This window comes from Pseudorca crassidens, chromosome X (assembly GCF_039906515.1).
Source record: "Pseudorca crassidens isolate mPseCra1 chromosome X, mPseCra1.hap1, whole genome shotgun sequence".
NCBI classification, from domain to species: Eukaryota; Metazoa; Chordata; class Mammalia; order Artiodactyla; family Delphinidae; genus Pseudorca; species Pseudorca crassidens.
The window spans coordinates 92787854-92807148 of NC_090317.1; the positions used below are offsets into that span (position 1 = coordinate 92787854).

The window sequence follows — 19295 nt, forward strand, 5'->3', positions numbered from 1 at the left end:
GGCTCTGTTGGGATTTATTTAGCTAGAGGCCACTGACAGAATTCCCTGGATTTTGTATCTTCTTCAGTAACCTACATGCTAAAGAGGATAGACTCTTTTCTCCTTGCGTCCTCATGAAATTTGCACCAAATAGCCAGAGAAACCCGAGAAGGTTTTCAGTTCTTGGGCAGTGTTCCCATCAACTGCTGGGCCCAAGGACTTGCAGCAGTGTCGCAGATGCTGGCTATTTTTCGTGCAAACCACAAATCATCCAGTGCCACGTTAGTGATCTTGATCCTGACTGGCTCTGCTATAGAAAACCTCCTGTCACTTGAACCCAGACCCCCAGAGCTCTCCTGGAAATAGTTTACTAGACTGGGTAAACCAATGCTCTCTACTCATCTCCTGTAAGGATTCTTATCACCTTAGTGGTGTAGCATTTGTTGTAGCCATTTGTTGTAGTTCAGCTAATCTGTAGTTCAGCTAACTAACTAACCAGTTTCTTCTTCTGCAAACTGGTGTAATAACACGGCCTTACAAAGATGTTGCTATAAGCATTAAGATTAGATTAGTTAAGGAGGGAAGGATTGGGAGTTTGGGATTAGCAGATGCAAACTATAATATACAGGATGGATAAACAACGAGGTCCTACTGTATAGCACAGGGAGCTATATTTAATATCCTGTGATAAACCATAATGGAAAAGAATATGAAAAAGAATATATATATGTGTAACTGAATCACTTTGCTGTACAGCAGAAATGAACACAACATTGTAAACCAACTATACTTCAATAAATTTTTTTAAAAGGCTAAAAGATTAGATTAGTTAAAGAGCCTGAAACAGGGGCTGACACATAACAGATGCTCAAGAAATATTTATTATCCTCAACTAAAAGCAACTCACTAATTTCAAGCATTTACTTTGTGATAACATATGAAAACTGAAATCCAGTGATTTCTACTTCACTTTGCTAATGGTTTGCTAACCATCCCGGGACTTGGACCCCACATCAACCTTCCTGGGCCCCAAGCTCAAGCCTCACAGCCTCACATTACGAGCTGGGGACCTCCTGGTGACTTTCATCAGCTCTCTTCTAGGGCAGCTGTTCTCAAAAGCATGCTGTGGGACCAGCAGGAAGAGCAGCACCTAGGAACTTGTTAGAAATGCAAATTCTTGGGTCACATCCAGAGCTACTGAGTCAGACACCCTGGGGTTGGGGCCTAGCAGGTTTTGACAAGCTCTGCAGGTGATTCTGATGCACTAAGTGTGAGAACCACTGCTGCAAATGTGAGCCATGGGGAGAGGTAAGGGCAGGGAGGAAGGCTTGGCTTCTTTTCTCTGGGGGTCCCTTCTCCTTCCTTATCTCGAGATTTTAAAAAAAGCAGCAAGAAAATCCCCTTGCTATTGCCAGAAGAAGATGTCAGGAAACACCTTTCATTCAGCCCCTCAGTTCCCAAATGTTTTCCCTCTCCTCCAGGGACCTCGAGTTACAGCTCTAGCAGGTCTCCTTGGCTCCTGTGTTCTGGGTGCCAGCAGTCTGCCTCTGCATGTTGGGCTTTAGGTGAGAATAAATTTTTCTCTCATCTCCTTTCCCTTGTTATCGGAGTCAGACATATTGAGGCATACCCCTTAAAGGCTTAACTTCCCTGCCCTCCCAATATGCCTAGCTCTGTCCTTTTCCTCACTGATGCTTGCAGTCCTAACCCCAAGGAGGTAAGGAAAATGGGGTGGACTGGAAAAAGGGGAGGAAGATGCCTAGCAAAATGGGACCACCCTGGGTTTTGCTGTTAGGTGGTGAGTAATAATTCTCAGTCCAACTTCTTGTCCTGGATTTTCTTTTTTCTTTTTTTTTAAATTGAGGTATAGTTAATTTACAATGTTGTGTTAGTTTCAAGTATACAGCAAACTGATATAGTTATACATACACATACACATATCTATTCTTTTTCCGATTCTTTTCTGTTATAGGTTATCACAAGATATTGAGTAGAGTTCCCTGTGCTATATGGTAGGTTCTTGCTGTTTATCTATTTTATATATAGTAGTGTGTATATGTTAATCCCAAACTCCTAATGGATTTCCTTTCAGGTTGTATCTGAAGTACCTTCGAAGCCATCCTTCTACTCCCTCCCCACCCACCCTCCGGGAGCCACTCCTTCCTAGTCTATTTACTAGTCCCTCTGTTGCTGAGAGGATTAAATCAGCAAATAGAAGCTCATCTGAAAGCATTAGGCAGCCCCTAGGAAGGGAGTGAAAAAGGCTGGTTATAATTTTTCCTGAGTGCAGTTTTTGTTCTGATGGAAACAAAACAGAACAAAAACAACCAAAAAACCCCACAAAACAAATATTGAACAAAAAATGAAAAAGGTTTGCCTTTTCTGTAACACACATCTGTGTCACCTCTCAGAAGTCATAGCAACCATCTACTTTCCTGAGACATGATCCCATTAAAATATTAGCTCAGTGAATGGTGATGAGAAATGAAAATTGGATGTGTTCTTATGGTTACCAAAGGGGAAATGGGGGGGAGGATAAATTAGGAGTTTGTGATTACCAGATACACACTACTATATATATATAATAAACAACAAGGACCTACTGGATAACACAGGGAACTATGCTCAGTATTTTGTAATAACCTACAAGGGAAAAGAATCTGAGAAAGAAGCACTTTGCTGTATATCTGAAACTAACACAACATTGTAAATCAATTATACTTCAATACAAATTAAAAAAAAAGAAAATTGGATGTGTAAAACATCATATAGAATATATATGTTTTAGTATTTATTTTATTATGAGAATTTCAAACATAAAAATAAGCAGACAGAATAATATAATGAAACCCCCCTACCTATCACCCAGCTTCAACAACTGTCAGTTCATGGCCAGTCTTGCTTCATTTGACCCCATCCACTTCTCTCCTTCCCATATATTTTTTAAAACAAATCTCAAATGTCATATTATGTTATCTATCACTATTTTAGCATGTACCTCTAAAAGGTAAGGACTTTAAAAAAATATAGTCACCATTATCAGACTTTAAAAAGGTAACAAAAATTTCTTAATGTCATCAAGTATCCATTAAGTGTTCAAATTTCTAATTTTCTCATAAATAGCATAAATTGTTTTAATCATGATCCAAATAAGGTCCACACATTGTAATTGGTTATTTGGCTTTTAGGTCCATTTAAATCTACAAGTCTCTCTCTTCTTGTAATTGATTTGTCATTTAACATGACATGTTCTCCTGTCTTCTGAATTTCCTGTAAAATGGTATTTGAACCAGACTTGATCATATTCAGGTTTGATTTTTTTTTTGCAAGAATGCTTCATATATGGTATGGCATATAGCACATTTCACAAACAAATATTAAGGATTATAGGCTTATCAGCTATTTTGAATTACACGAATCACCATTTTATCTCTATCCTAGCATATTCTTGAGAATCTGTAGTATCTCCTAGTATATTTTAAGTCAATTTCAATGCTTCAGAAATTTGTGAATTTTTTTTTCTGTAGAAGAATTCTTTGTCTCTGGCTATGTGGAGTGGGAGGGCATTAAGCTCTAAATCAGACCAAAGGCCCTTTCAGTAAACAGTTAAGGGCTTTGCTCTTTGATTTTTTTTTTTTGTAAATGGCTCTAGAAAAGTTTTCCAGAGGTAAAATCTAGCATAAGTCAAACAAACAAACAGTCATGTAATTTTCATCAGGGTTCTAATTCAGAATGTCTAAAGGTTTTCCAATCAGCAATAAGATATTCATCTATAACAATAATTTTATTTTCTTAATGTTTTCTACAACCTCAATTTCCATATCTAAAACTGGATGATCATTGAGAATGCCACCCAAATCTATTAACTAATTGTAGAAGGGTGCCTCCTAAAGGCTTTATCTTCCTAAAAGTTTAACCTGAAAAAAAAAAGCTGGTCCAAATTATGCTTGCAAATGAATGTGTGTCCATGTTGTCAGGTCCCAAAAAAAGGAAATATGATACTAAAAGAGCAAACAACTATCTGTAAAGCTGATTTAAATTTCTATTAGCTTCAAATGTGTGCTTGGAAAAACCATTTTCCCAGCTGTATTAGTTCTCAGTGGCTGCTGTAACAAGTTACTATAAACTTAGTGGCTTACAACAATACATTTTACTATCTTACAGTTCTGGAAGTCAGACATCTAATATGGGTCTCATTGGGGTAAAATCAAGATGCCTGTAGGGCTGTATTCCTTCTGGAGGCTCTAGGAGAGACTCCATTTCCTTGCCTTTTCCAGCTTCCAGGGGCCATCCACATTCCTTGCCTCCTGGTCCCTTTTCTCCATCTTCAAAGCCAGCAACATTAGGTTGAGTCCTTCTCTATTTCCATCACGCTAACCTCCTCTTCTGCATCCCTCTTTCACTTTTAAGGACCCTTGTGATTACATTGGGCACATCCAGATAATCCAGGATAATCTCCCTATTTTAAGGTTGGCTGATTAGCAACCTTAATCCCGTCTACAACCTTAAGCCCCCTTTGCCTTCTAACATAAAATACTCACAGGTTCCGGGGATTAGGCTGTGGACATCTTTGGGGGGCCATTGTACTGCCTACCATACTAGCCAAACAGTGTGTGAGATCAAACCAAATAGCTGGGCTAAATATTTGAAGTTATTTGTTTTTGTGAACTGTCTCATATTCCTTTGAGTAAGGCAAGATATAAATAAATAACCAAACCAAATGCTGTTTCAATATTGAAGATAAACATAAATAATTACCCTAGTTTGTACCAAATAATGAACATGTGTCTATATCTTGCATCCTTGTTTCTGTTTATTGCCTTTTATTTTCCAAAAGAAACCTTAAAGTTAAGTAAACCTCTCTGGATTTCCAATTTAAAACATATTCTTTAGCAGATGTTTTCATTATCTTTAGTTTTCAGAAATTCTATTTTAATATGTCTGGGTATAGATATGGGTTTATATATTTGGGTTTTTCTCAGCTTCTTGAATCTGTAGGTTTGTTTTTCACCAAATCTGGGAAACTTTCAGCCATTATTTCCTTGATTTTTTTTCAGCCCCATATCCTTTCTTTTCTTCTTCTGAGACTCAGATGACATGAATGTTAGATCTCTTGTTATTTTCACATAGGTGTGTGAGGCTCTGTTCTCTCTCTCTTTTTCCAATGTATTTTCTCTCTGTTATTCAGTTTGGGTAATTTTTTTGATCTATCTTAACTTTCACTGATTATTTTCCCTGTCATCTCCATTTTGCTATTGAGCCCTTCTGATGAGTTTTTAATTTTGGTCAATGTATTTTTCAGTTCTGAAATTTCCATTAGTTTCTTCTTTATATTTTCTATTTCTTTGCTGAGACTACTTTTTTTATTTGTTTCAAAAATGTTCATAATTGCAAATTAACCATTTTTATGATAGCTATTTTTGTAGGTTAGGGTTTTCTACATATACAATCATGTCATCTGGGAATAAAGACAATTTTATTTCTTCCTTTCTAATCTGTATGCTTTCTATTGTTTTTCCTTGCCTCACTGCACTAACTAGTAATTACAGTACAATTTTCAATAAGAGTTGTGAGAAAAGATATCCTTGCCTTGTTACTGATTTCAGGGAGAAAACATTCAGTCTCTCACCATTAACTGTAATGTTAGCTACAGGTTTTTTCTAGAGACCCTTTATTTCATTAAGGATGTTCCCTTCTGTTCCTGGTTTGTTGAGAGGTTTTATCATCAATGGATATTGAATTTTACTGAAAGCTTTTTCTGCATTTATTGATATGATCATACGGGTTTCCTTAGTCTTTTCAAATGTTTAAAATTTTTTAAATATTGATTTTTGAATATTGAACCAGCTTTGTATTCCTGGTATGAATCCCACTTGGTCTTGATATTCTTTTTATATACATGACTGGACTCAATTTGCTAATTTTTAAAGGATTTTTGCATCTGTGTTTGTGAGAGATATTGGTCTGTATAGTTTGGTTTTGATTAGGATAATGCTAACCTCATAGAATGAGTTGGGAAATGTTCCCTCCTCTTCCATTTTCTATGAGAGATTATGTAGTATTGATATTGTTTTTTCCTAAATGTTTGGTAGAATTCACCAATGAAATCATCTGGGCCAGGAGTTTTGGGGGGGAAGGTTTTAAACTATCAATTCAGTTTCTGCAATACATGGCTATTCAGTTATCTCTTTGACCTTGGATGATATTTGGTAGTTTGTGTCTTTCATCTAAGTTATTCAGTTTATGGTCATAGGAATGTTCATAGTATTCTCTTATTAACCTTTTAGTATGATTGGCTGTGATCTTCCTCTTTTATTCCTGATATTGATAATTTGTGTCTTTTTTAAAATTTTCTTGGTTATGCTGGCTAAAGATTTATCAATTTTATTGATCTTTTCAAAGACCTAGGTTTTGCTTTTATTGAGTCCTCTCTCTTTTCAATTTCTTTGACTTCCCTAATTTTTATTACTTTCTTCCTTCTGCTTGCTTTAGGTTTAATTTGCTCTTCTCTAGCTTCCCAAAGTCTAAGCTTAAGTTGATTTTAGATATTTCTTCTTTTCTAACATTTTCATTTAATGCTATGCTGTAAATTTCCCTCTAAGTACTATTTTATCAGCATCCCGTGCATTTTTTATTGTGGTACAATATACATAGCATAAAAGTTACAATTTTAATGATTTTTAAGTGAGAAATTTAGTGGCATTAAGTACATTCACAATGTTGTGCAACCACAACTATCCTTTTCCAGGACTTTTTCATCATCTCCTCCCAGCCCCGCTAACTTCTGTTCTACTTTCTATCTCTATGAATTTGCCTTTTTCAGGTACCTCAGATAAGTGGGATTATTAAATATTTGTCCCTTTGTGTCTGACTTTTTTCACTTAGCAGAGTGTTTTCAGGGTTCATCCATGTTGTAGCACTACAAATTTTTACACATTCTATTTTCATTTTCATTTTCGTTTAAAATGCCTTAAAATTTCCCTTGAGATGATTTCTTTTGACTCTCTAGAGATGGGTTACTGAGAAGTATATTATTTAATTTATAAATATTTGGTGATTTTCTGGATATCTTTCTATTATTGATTTTTAGTTTAATTTTGTTATGGTCTGAGAATGTACTTTGTATGATTTCTATTTTTTAAATTTGTTCAGCTTTGTTATATGTCCCAGAATGTGGTCTATCTTGGTGGATGTTCCATGTGCACTTGGAGAGAATGTGTATTCTGCTTTTATTGGATGGAGTCTTCTATAAACGGCAATTTGGTCAAGTTGCTTGATAGTGCTGTCCAGGTCATCTATATCCTTACTGAGTTATCTCAGTAACTTACTTACTGAGTTATCTCAGTAAGTAAGTTATCTCAGTTATCTGTCTACTTGTTCTATCAATTACTGAAAGAGGTGTTGAAGTCTTCAACTATAATTGTGGATTTGTCTGTTGCTCCTTTCAGATCTATCAGTTTTTGACAGTCTTGTTTGATTGTTTAGGAAATCTTCCTCATTTTTTTGGAAAATTTGATTCTTTTTTGTGGTGTAATTTTATTTATTTATTTATTTTTGGCTGCATTGGGTCTTCGTTGCTGCACGCGGGCTTTCTCTAGTTGTGGTGAGTTGCTCCGCGGCATGTGGGATCTTCCCGGAGCAGGGCTCGAACCTGTGTCCCCTGCATTGGCAGGTGCATTCTTAACCACTGCGCCACCAGGGAAGTCCGATTCTTTTTTGAATGAGGTAGAGGGTGACAAAACTCATGGGAAAAAAAAAATCTTTTCTTGAACTGAAACTGGAAACACAGTGTCTTGAACTTGTAGTTACTTGGTCATTTTGGTAAACCATTTTGTTGTTTTCACCAGGACTCTCTAGTATTAAAAGAAACTGCCTGTCTTATGGAGTTTTCATATGCACAGTTGGCTGTCAAGGTCTTCATCATGTGGCCAATGATAAATTTAGGATTAGTAGAGCCACTTCAGTGGTACAGATTTGCCAAACTAAGACTCTTAAATATTTCAAGGTTCCAGCAACTGGTTTATGTCCCAGAAAGGAGATACAGAGATGGTGGCTTCCCTGGAGACAGGGACATTGGAGAGGTGAGAGTTTTTCTGTGGTTGCTTTGTATGTATCTAAGTATATATGTATTTGTCTTCTGCTGACTGCAGTCAGCAGCTGCCGACTACAATGCACTCACCATCTCTCCTTCAGCTTGTCACATAGACTGTATGCCTCTTACAAATATGGCATAGCTATGTGGTTTGTCCTTGGTCTCAACTTTCCTGTAGTTCTGAGACCCAGAACAGGATCCAGAGTATAAGCTACAGTTCCCTCCAGTTGTTTTGTTCCAACAAGGGTTCACACTGTGTCTTCAGGGCAGTGTCACTGGAGTTTGGAAAAGAAAACTCTAGTCCCTTTGAAGGAAACCTATCTGCTGTTCCATGCATTAAATATGGCTGTAAATCCTTTTCTACTTCCCCCATTAAGAGGTAGAGTTGATTTTCCCTCCTCTTCAGTCTGTGACTTGCTTTGTCCAGTATAATACAGTATAAGTGACACTGTGCAACTTCCAAGGCTGGGTCTTAAGATACCTGAAACTTCTGTTTTTGTGTACTTGGAAGGCTCCCTCTTAGAACTCATCTGCCATGTTATGAGAAGGCCAAGTTACATGGAGAGGCCATGTATAAGATATTTTAACTGACAGCCCCAGCTGAGTTCTCTCAGCCTATAGCCAGCACCAACTGCCATCATGTGAGTGAGCCATTTTGGATGTTTCAATGTAATCAAGTCTCCATATGTCTGCAGCCCCAGCAGACATTATGTGGATATGCAACAAAGGATTAATCTTCCCCAAAGAAAGGTTTGGTCCTGCTCAGCTTCTGAGAGGTATCTCTAAGACCTTGGAATGTCCTGTCTGGCAAGAGTGTCTTTGTTTACCTGGGGGCCATGGGCCATACCAGATAGTTTTTGCTAATAATGTGATTTATTGTAAGGGACTTGGGCCATGTGGTATCAGCTTGATCTTTGAAGGGGCTGGAGACTAAGGTCAGCCATGTAGGGGGTCAACCAAGCCTATGTGACCGAGCTCCAATAAAATCTCTGGACACCAAGTCTCAGGTTAGCTTCCCTGGTTGGTAATATTGCGTGCATGTTGCTACACATCACTGCTGGGAGAAGTAAGTTCTGTCCATCCAACTCCACTGGGCAAGGACAACTAGAAGCTCCATGCCTGGTCTCTCCTGGACCCTGCCCTATGTGCCCTTCCCTTTGCTGATTTTAATCTGTATCCTTTCACTGTAATAAATTATAACTCTGAGTATAATGGCTTTTCTGAGTTCTGTGAGTCCTTCTAGTGAACCTGAGGGTAGTCTTGGGGACGCCCAAATGCTGGCGGAAGAGAGGAACTGCCCAGCTAAGCCTAGCCAACCTATAGAATCATGAGCAATAGGAGACGGTTGTTGTTCTCTTAAACCATTATGTTTTGGGTTGGTGTGTTATGCAGCAATAGATAACTAAGACACCTGTCTTCTCTACTGGATGATAATATTTTTGAGAGCCAAGATAATTCTGTAATTTCCACTCCTTTAGCATAGCACCTTATGTGTTGCAAGTATAAACATTTGTTAAATCGTTAAATTGGAGTAGTTAGAAACATCTTTGTGGACTAACTGAGAGAGACTGAGATAGGGGACTTGCAGAGTGATTGCATTATTTCCATCTGTATATAAAAGAAAGGAATCTCCACTCCTTTTGTATGAAATCTAAAGATACTTGCAGTTTTTCAGAATTGCTGTGCTAGTAATGATTTGTTCTTTCTTCTTTCAGAATAGTTGTACCGTGGTGTAAAGAATACTGCTTGGAATATAATGGTTCAGTTCCCAGTTCTGCCTTTTCTCACTACTTTTATAAACTTGGGCAAGTCTCTTGACCTTACCAAATCTCATCTTGAAGCAGAGATAGTAATGGCAGTTCCACAGGGTTGTCGTGAAGTTTTAATGCATGCAAAAAGTGTTTTGAGAAATGTAAAGTGCTATGTAGGTATAAAGTATCATTGGAGACTTTGGATTGATGGTACTTGCTTAATTTTAATTTTTTTAGCCCTTCTAGCCCATCATTTGTCATAAATACTTTTATTTTTATTTTTAAAATTTATTTATTTATTTTTGGCTGCATTGGGTCTTTGTTGCTGTGCGCAGGCTTTCTCTAGTTGCGGCGAGAGGGGGCTACTCTTCATTGCGGTGCGCGAGCTTCTCATTGTGGTGGCTTCTCTTTGTTGCGGACCACAGGCTGTAGGCCGCACGGGCTTCAGTAGTCGTGGCACGTGGGCTCAGTAGTTGTGGCGTATGGGCTTAGTTGCTCTGCGGCATGTGGAATCTTCCCAGACCAGGGCTCGAACCCATGTCCCCTGCATTGGCAGGCGGATTCTTAACCACTGCACCACCAGGGAAGTCCCATAAATACTTTAAAATATGACTGGCATCTCAATAGCATAGGGAATATGAAAATTTGTAAAATAGTAATAAAACAACTTCTAAATAGTAGTTTTCCCTCTTTTTTCTTACATCACATCCTCACCACCACAAACTACTCCACTGAATTTTTTTTCAGAAAAGAAATGGAGAAAAATAATGAGAAAATGTGGCATTGAAACAGGATTTCTTCTTTTTCCCAAACATGTCACATCTTCCTACCTCATCCTTTCACCTCTCTTATCGACATGCCTTTTAATTCAATGAAGAACGACTGCAAGGTATTGACAAGATACTATTTGTTATGCCCCAATAGCCACAGTGAACTCTGGGCCCTTCTTACTGAGTTAGTTTTGATAGTGTCAGGTGGTGATGCCCCCAGAGCTTTAGAACTGGTCCATAGGCCTATGAGAGCCACATTTGGGTTCTTCAGGTTTATACCTGCAGCTCAGAGAATAGAACCCAAAAGGGCTTCCAAAACCTTGCTGTGAACTTTCTTAACGATGCTGTAATTCCCCAGGGTCTTCCCCAGTTATGTTGCTTTGATGCCATTTATAAAACATTGGTTGTCTTCCTGGATCTCATAAGGTGCTAGCTGCCCCCTACATTTACATGCATCCTATCAACTGCAATGATTTTGAATATCTGCCAGTTTCTAACATGAATAAAAGATTAGAGCTGGAAGGAACTTTAGAGATTGGAGCCCTGACCCAGAAATTGTTTGTCATGACTTGACAGGAGTCAAGGGCTAGGAGTAATGGCTTATCGGAGTATGTGAGCAGGTTCTAAGAGTCCAGAAAGAAAGGGTTTAAACCAGAGCCTGAAGACATAGTGGTAAGTTCCAGGGATGGGGTGGGGGAGCATGGGAATGAGAATCACTCAAAGCAAGTTAATATGCTGGATGAGAAATCAGAATTGAAAGGTATTTTGACAGCTTGGAAAAATTAGCTGAAACAAAAACCAGGCAATTTCCAGAAGTAAATAAAAAATATTTCACACAGATTCCAAAATCAAGCATATAGGCATATAAGGGAAACCAGGTTTAATGGAAATTCAGTAAAACACTTAGGTTTCAGCTGCCAAGAAGGTCAGAATGAGTCAATCGTGTAACATCATTTTTTTACAATATGAATACAGTCTTAGGATGTGTGAGTTAAGCCCAGAATAAAGGAGATAATGGTCCCATTCTCCTCTGCTTGAGTTATGTGTAAACTGTATTCTGTTCTCAGTGCCATATTTTAAATTGTATGGATAAACGATACTGTATTTAGAGAAGGAATGCAATATGGTGAAAGGTTTAGAAACCACTTCACCTGAGGAATGGTAAGTTAAACTGGGCTAGTTGCCAGGTAGCAGAAGATAGTTGGGGAAACATATCAGGTGTTTTAAATAATTTGAGGGATTGTTATATGAAAGAAGAATTAGGCATATTCTTATGGGTCTTGAAGATAGAATTTTGATAATTGGATGGAAGCCGTAATGGGCAAATTGGAGCTCAGTGACGGTGAGAACTCTACAGTGAAAGTTGCCCATACATGAGAGATTTAGTATGAAGGGGATACACTACTCACTGGGGAAGTGCTCAAAAAGAGGCTGAATGGCCCCCTACCCGGAACTCTGAAAAGTGGATTCCTATACTGGGTGGAGGGGAGAGGTTGAACCAAATGATCTTCAAGATCCCTATCTCTTTCAAGTTTCAGAGATATCCAATGGCGGCCTAGCACTCTAACTTGCCACATAATTATGCAGTGGACTGGCCAGCAAAATGGCCAGTAGGTCTAGTGCCAGAGTAGAATGCCCATACGACTCAGGCATAAGGTCCTGAACTTAACTATAAATTTCTTGAAGGCAGAGATAGCGTCTCATCTGTTTGTGTAGCAGTGTCTTGCATGTAATAAGAGATGCTTTTCAAATGTTTGTAGAATGAATGAATGGACAAATGAATGTTGGGCCTATATTAGTCCCCTAGGCCTACCATAACAAATTACCACACACGGTGGCTTAAAACAACAGGAATTTGTTCTTTCACAATTCTGGAGGCCAGAAATCTGAAATTAATGTATCAGCAGGGCTGCACTCTCTCAGAAGGCTCTAGGCAAGAATCTGTTCCTTACCTCTTCCAGCTTCTGGTGCCTCCATGGTCACATTGCCTCCTCCTCTTCCGTCTGCCTCTTCTAAGGATACTTGTCATTAGATTGAATGTCTACTTGGATAATCTAGGATGATCTCCTCATCTCAAGATCCTTAACTCACTTACATCTGCAAAGATCCTTTTTTTCAGTAAGGTCACATTCACACATTCTGGGGATTAGGACATGGACATATTTGGGGGGCCACCATTCAAGCCACTACACTTATTTTTAATGGTCATTAAACTATCACCATTATTCAAACAATAATGCTTGGCCTCTGATGATACTTTCTATGCGCAAAGCAGAATAGTATTGAGAGATTCTCAACAGAGACAGTGTAGTGCTTAATAAGGTAACTCTTGGAGTCAGACAGACCTGAATCTGTTACCAATGTTGCTACTTAGTAGCAGTGTATCTTTGGCCAAGGTGTTGAACTTTTCTATATTTCATGTTCCCTATCCTAAAATGAGAATTGTAGTACCTATCTCATAGGTAAATATAAATGTTCCATGAAATAATGTTTGAAAATTACTTAACATAGGACCAGGCATATAGCTGACTCTCTGCAAGTGGTCAGTATTATTGATTAGTATGAACTCATTCCTTTTCCCTGGTTTCAGACTGCCTGAGGTGTCAGGCTTTTGTTATTCCTTAGAAATTTAATTGAAATCAACCTATGCTTATGGAGGATTGACTCTGCACAATACACTATCATATGTAATAGGTATAAATGATAAACAAGACAGACACTGTCCTGCCCTCACAGACCTTAGAATGTGATGGCATCAGTGGTTAATAAAATATGGAATTATAATACAGCATTGCCATTATGACAACTGGGGAAACATAGAAACTGGAGAAGTCGATAGAAGGGGCACCTAACCCAGGATCTCTGTATATGGGAGGATACTTATATTTGTAGAAGAATGCCCAGCTGGGGCTGATCTGGATTCAGACCTTGGCCATGTCTAAGGAACTGGTGGATCAGTAGTTCCTCAAGTATTTACTGGTATGTGTTGATTTTGCCTGGGGAGATATGTGCTCTTTGGGTCTGGAGAGAAAGATGGGGACATGAGGCAGTCGTCTTAGTTTAGGTTCCCCTAGAAGTAGACTTGAAGACAAGGATTTGAGTGCAAGTAGTTTTGAGGGGAGATAATCCTAAGAAATACTAATAAGGGGGTAGGGAAGTGAGACAGGTAAGAAAAGAGTCACTGAATGAATGCCTTATCAAGCCAGTTACCACTGTGGTTAACTGGAGTTTCCTTGTATTGGGGAACTCTAGAAGCTGATGTAGAACATAGGCCTTGGAGTTATCCACACCTATTCTTGTCAGTCATTGGCTGAGGACTGCACCCAAGAAGACTGCCTGCAAGCAGGGCAGGCAGGCTACTGAAGAAGGCCTCAGGCAAAGTGATGCAGCTGTTGGCCATCGGTAAGGCCTGAGGAGATATGGGCATGACACAGAGGGCATGTGACACAGGAGGAAAACATGGTATGTGTCCCAGCTTGTGGCCAGCGAGGAAGTATGTGGCCCATGAGCAGAGGGGCTTCTGGCAGAAACTAAAGAAGGTTTTCTCATGAGGCTTCCTGTAATACTCGGGAAAAAAATAGTGCTTCTTAGGGACCAGGTGACAAAATGCAGCACAGAGCTGGGAGGAGGGGCTTTTCCGCCATGAATGCCTAGAACGCAGTGTGGCGCATCAGAGTAAGGACTCAAAACAAACCAGTTCTGTTCAAATACCTCATGATCCACAGCTTTGAGGAGAAGCAAAAGCTGCTTCCATGGCATGGAAAATGATGCTCTTCTGGAGAGCACTGAAGCTGGGGGAAATGGTGAAGGGAGGACTGTTTTTGGCTTCACAGGTCTTGGGGACTCCAAAACCAAGGCCAAGGTGGGTGAAGATTTTGAGAACACATATAAAATTTTTCTAAGAATTCTCAGAAGTAAGTGGGGAGACTTTGGGGAGAAAGGTGTCCTGGTGCAGGTGACGGGACTGAACCAGTGGGATTTGAGTTTCTACTGTCTACACAAAGAATTGGGCAGCCTGTGGAAATTTAAGTTACACGTGACTCCCTTCCTATACCTCCTCCAAAAGAGGCTGCTAATACTTATGGACCACCTATTAGGGTGCCAAGCATTCTACAGATCTTATCTCATTTATTCGTTGCGATAAACCCAATGCATGGGTGAGAAAATTGAGGTTCATTGAGGGTAAATAGTTTGCCTACTAAACACAGCTAGTAAATGGCAGACCTGGTATTTGAGCCCTAACTTGTTTGACTTGGGAACCCATGCTTTTTTTACACTATCTCCTTATGCTACCTGGTAACATAAACACATCTGCATGTGTGGTTGTGCACATATATACAGTTTGAACCCAGAAATGGATTTCAAATTAATAATCTTAAGAAGCTGAAACCATAACCATATTTTGAGTTATATGAGATGCTTAAGTTATGCAAGACAGTTTTTTTTTTTTAGGAACAACCCCAGCAACATTTAAAACAGAAGAATAAAGAACTGAGGATGAAGGGAGTAAATGTCATTATTATTCACTGACATGAAAAAAAATGAGAAATGAAAGAATGGCATACCTCTGCCTTTTCTCCTAAGGTGAATAATAGCTATTTGCTTTACAATGACTTTTTTTTCTATAGGTGGATGAAATCTGGGTCCATATATTGAAGGATCGCTTTTCTGCCTGGGATATAGTGAATTTTTTCAGGGCTAAAAATTCCCTTTCTAAAATGGTTACCCAAACCATTTTTAAAACAGAGACCACGTGCTCATATTGGGATTTCATTCTTGTGCTAAAAGCTCTGGCACTGTGTCTCTGACTGCTATTATACCTATGAGAAGAGTTGACTTTATTTTGGGGGTTGAGCCCATTTGTTAATCCATGATGCCCTTGAGAAGAAGGGGAAGGAAAAGAGAAATGGGGTTTGGAGTGTGGGAGTGAAGAAACTTATGCTCTCAAGTATCTGGAGTGAGCAAAATCTAAGTGAGGCCAAGTAAGACATTTAAAGAAAGTGTTGGGATCCTATATTCTCCTTGGTTTTGGCAAGAAAGATGTCAAAGATGTAAATAAGTGGCTGAATAAATACATGGAGAAAATATAAACCTGAGCCTTCTTTCATAATGTGAGTGTATCCTCAAGGAATGGAAACTAATTTTATTATTACTTTGATCCACAGTTAATAAAATTACAGATAACATTAACTAAGCATTCATTATATAGGAGGCAGTATGCTTTTTTTCCCCCACCAATTTGTGATTTTTTGTTTGTTTGTTTTGTTTTGTTTTGTTTTTGCCCACGCTACGCAGCTTGTGGGATCTTAGTTCCCTGACCAGGAATCGAACCTGGGCCCTCGGCAGTGAGAGCGTGGAGTCCTAACCACTGGACCGCCAGGGGATTCCCAGGCAGTATGCTCTGTTATGTATCTCAGTTATCTCAAGGGCACCCCAAAGCAGGCTTTATTTTTAAGTGAGGAAACTGGGACTTAGAAAATTTACATGACCCAAGGTCTTACAACTTCTAAATGGTAGAGTTGAAATTTGAACTCAAGTAGTCAGACTTTAGGACTTGTTTTCCAAGATGAGTATGTTATACTGCTTCCCTGTATGCTAAAATAAGACCATGGTCCTGGTCATAAAAATTTTTTCTTGAAGTGTAGGGTTGCATATTTTTGGACTATCTTCTAGCATTGCTCACCCCTGTGAGTAAATTTCTGAAATATTTATTCAATTTATGTGTCTGTCTTGTCCATTTCTGTATTTCCAGCACCAGGACAGTTAATTACGATACAGAATAGTTACTGAGAAATTTTTGTTGACTGAATAAACTCTTCATTCCTCTATTTCTCTCTGTTAATGGGGGTGGGGGGAACCCAAGAGTTGCTGAGGAATGTAATACATTTTTTTTTTTTTTTTTGCAGTACGCGGGCCTCCCACTGTTGTGGCCTCTCCCGTTGCGGAGCACAGGCTCCGGACGCTCAGGCTCAGCGGCCATGGCCCACGGGCCCAGCCACTCCGCGGCACGTGGGATCCTCCCGGACCGGGGCACGAACCCGCGTCCCCTGCATCGGCAGGCGGACCCCCAACCACTGCGCCACCAGGGAAGCCCTGTAATACATTTTTAATTGGTTGGTTTCTAAAACAATGGTGTCCTGTCCTGATAGCTCTTTACACTTGTAATATCTAATTATTCCGAAGGCAACATTTGTTAGCTGCCTTATTTTAGGCAGAATGTCAACTCTTAGATGTGAATTATATTTTCATATTCATAGGGTTCAGAAATGTACCTTTTGAAGCATTCATGGGGGTGGTACTTTAAATGTACTTTAAAAAAGCTGCACTCAAAGGAACTAATTTGGGTTTTGCTTTTGGCTGACAAGCTTTTCCTAGGTGTGGCTGAGACTCTAACAAATCTACCCTTCCAGTAATGTATGCATATCATAGGGTGCTATACGAGGAGATGCCTTTGTGTGCTCCTTCCCTTCCCTTGGAACCTTAGGAAAGGAGCCTATGTTCGATCTTTCCATACTCTGCAGTTGTGTGACCTATAAAATGTTTTGCTGACATGCATTCACAGTATCCAAGATGAGGTTTATGGTGCCAAGTACAGTGCACGGTACATGGTAGGCCCTCAGTAAACGCTGGTTGGGTGATTAACTGAATGAATGAATGCATGAAGATATGGTTTGAATCAACTTGATATAATTTGAAGAGACAGAAATGCTCTCCCTTTGCCTGAAGATGACTAAAACCCTCATATGCCTCCATTTGGGGGCTAAAGCTTTGGAAGGCAGTTAGAATGCAAATATACTGAATGAGTTCCTAACCCACTACCTTGAATGAGTATTCTGGATTTAGAACTTTCCAAGCTCTAGATGAAAAGGAGGATTCAAAAAGATGGGATGCGGGACAGGTCCATTTTGATGAGGAATAGGCGATGTGGGGAGGTTCAGAGAAGCTATGTGCAGGATAGGAAATCAACAGAAAGGAGGATACCATAATAAGACTGCAGATAGAGAGGATAAGGGGATTTCAGAGGCACCAAAAGTCATTCTCGCTTCCCATTCACCATGTGGGTCCACTCAGATTGTCACATGTGGCAAGCAGAATGAGACTGCAGCCCAAAGGGACAGGCTGCTATCCATGACTTTGGAGCAAGTAGTTTTAACTTGGTGAGAGTGTCATGTGTATGTCTGTGGTACATGTGGGACTGAACGCTTGGCAACTCCACTTCTCTCAGCCCTCCCAGAGTGAGCTGAACCTTTCCTGTTAGCCAGCCTCCAAGAGGGACTGTGATGATCCTCTCCTCTTGATATTTATGTTCTTGTGGAGACTCTTCCTACACTGAATAGGACATTGAAAAAATGATGGTGTGTGACCTTGGAGGTTAGGTCATAAAAGACAACACAACTGCAACTTTGATCTCTTGGACAGCTTGCTCTGGAGGAAGTGGGCAACCGTGTCACGAGGACACACATGCAACCCTGTGGAGATGACTGTGTACAGAGGAACTAAGGCCTCCCACCAACAGCCAGCACCAGCTTACCAAGCATGTGAGTGAGCCCCCTTGGAAGTGAATGCTCCAGCCTGAGTTGAGCTTTGAGATGACTGCAGTCCTGGCTGACATCTTGAGTGCAACCTCATGAGAAACCCTGAGCTACAACCACCCAGCCAAGCCAGCCCCAGATTCTTGACCTACAGAAACTGCAAGATAATAAATATTTATTGTTGTTTTACATCACTAAGTCTAGAGTAATTTTTTTTACACAGAATTAGAGACTAATACACTTTCTTTGTCTTAAAGTCTGTGATCATAATTGCTATTGTACTTACTATTCTGTCAAATGGGTATCAGGTCTTCCAGATCTCTTTAAAGGTGGTGGTTTGTTCTTTTTTTCTAGCTTCATATTAATAGATAAGAATATAGGGATGTACAGCAAGGACTCTAGAGTCAGGCAGACATTAATTTAAGTACTGGTTTGGCCACCTGTGTGACTTTCATGACGTTACTAAATCAAACTCAAATTTATTATGAGCATTAAAGGAGCAAATGCATTTCAAGTGCTTAGGGTAGTTTATGGCTTATGGTAAGAGCTCAATAACTGTGATAGTTATTATGGTTAGTAACTGTATAAAGAGATGCTTCTAAGGGCCTTGCTTTACAAAGTAACTGAAGTATGTTTTGTACCTTAAGTGGGGAATTTGGTTTCCATTAGAATTATTAAATCAATTTATTGAGGTATAATTTGTATACTGTAAATGCACCCATTTTAAGTGTACGATTAATGATTTTTTTAATTTACTGAGTTGTGCAACTATGACCATCATCCAGTTTTAGGATATTTTTTCATCATCCCAAAAAGAAATCTTGTGCCCAGTTGCAGTCAGCCCCAGGCAACCACTAATCTACTTTCTGTCTCTCTATATTTGCCTTTTCTGGATATTTCACCTAAATAGAGATGTACAATTTGTGGCCCCTGATGTCTGGCTTATTTCTCATAGCATGTTTCTGAGGTTCTTCTATGTTGTAGCAATTATCAGAACTTCATTTCTTTTTATTGTCAAATAAAATTCCATTGTTTGGATATACCACCTTTTGTTTATCCATTCATCCATTGATGGACACTTGCGTGGATTCCACTTTTTGGCTTTTATGGATAATGCTCTCTGAATATTGGTGTAGAAATTTTTTGTGTGGGCATATGTTTTCATTTAGCT

General features: G+C 39.3%; 1 long non-coding RNA gene across 8 annotated transcripts in view; it reads left to right on the top strand.

Moving 5' to 3' along the window:
- LOC137216778 (uncharacterized) overlaps window positions 1-18315 on the top strand; it is a 124526-nt gene extending 106211 nt beyond the window's left edge. For 2 of the 8 annotated variants that reach the window (XR_010939845.1, XR_010939851.1), the window contains 3 exons: window positions 15045-15176; window positions 16499-16687; window positions 18012-18315. This is a non-coding gene — a long non-coding RNA (uncharacterized lncRNA). Of the gene's footprint in view, window positions 1-15044; window positions 15177-15887; window positions 15907-16498; window positions 16706-18011 lie in introns of those variants that run through there. The other 6 variants (XR_010939849.1, XR_010939853.1, XR_010939850.1 and 3 more) reach the window with 4 other exon arrangements.
- The last annotated feature ends 980 nt before the right edge of the window (window positions 18316-19295 follow it).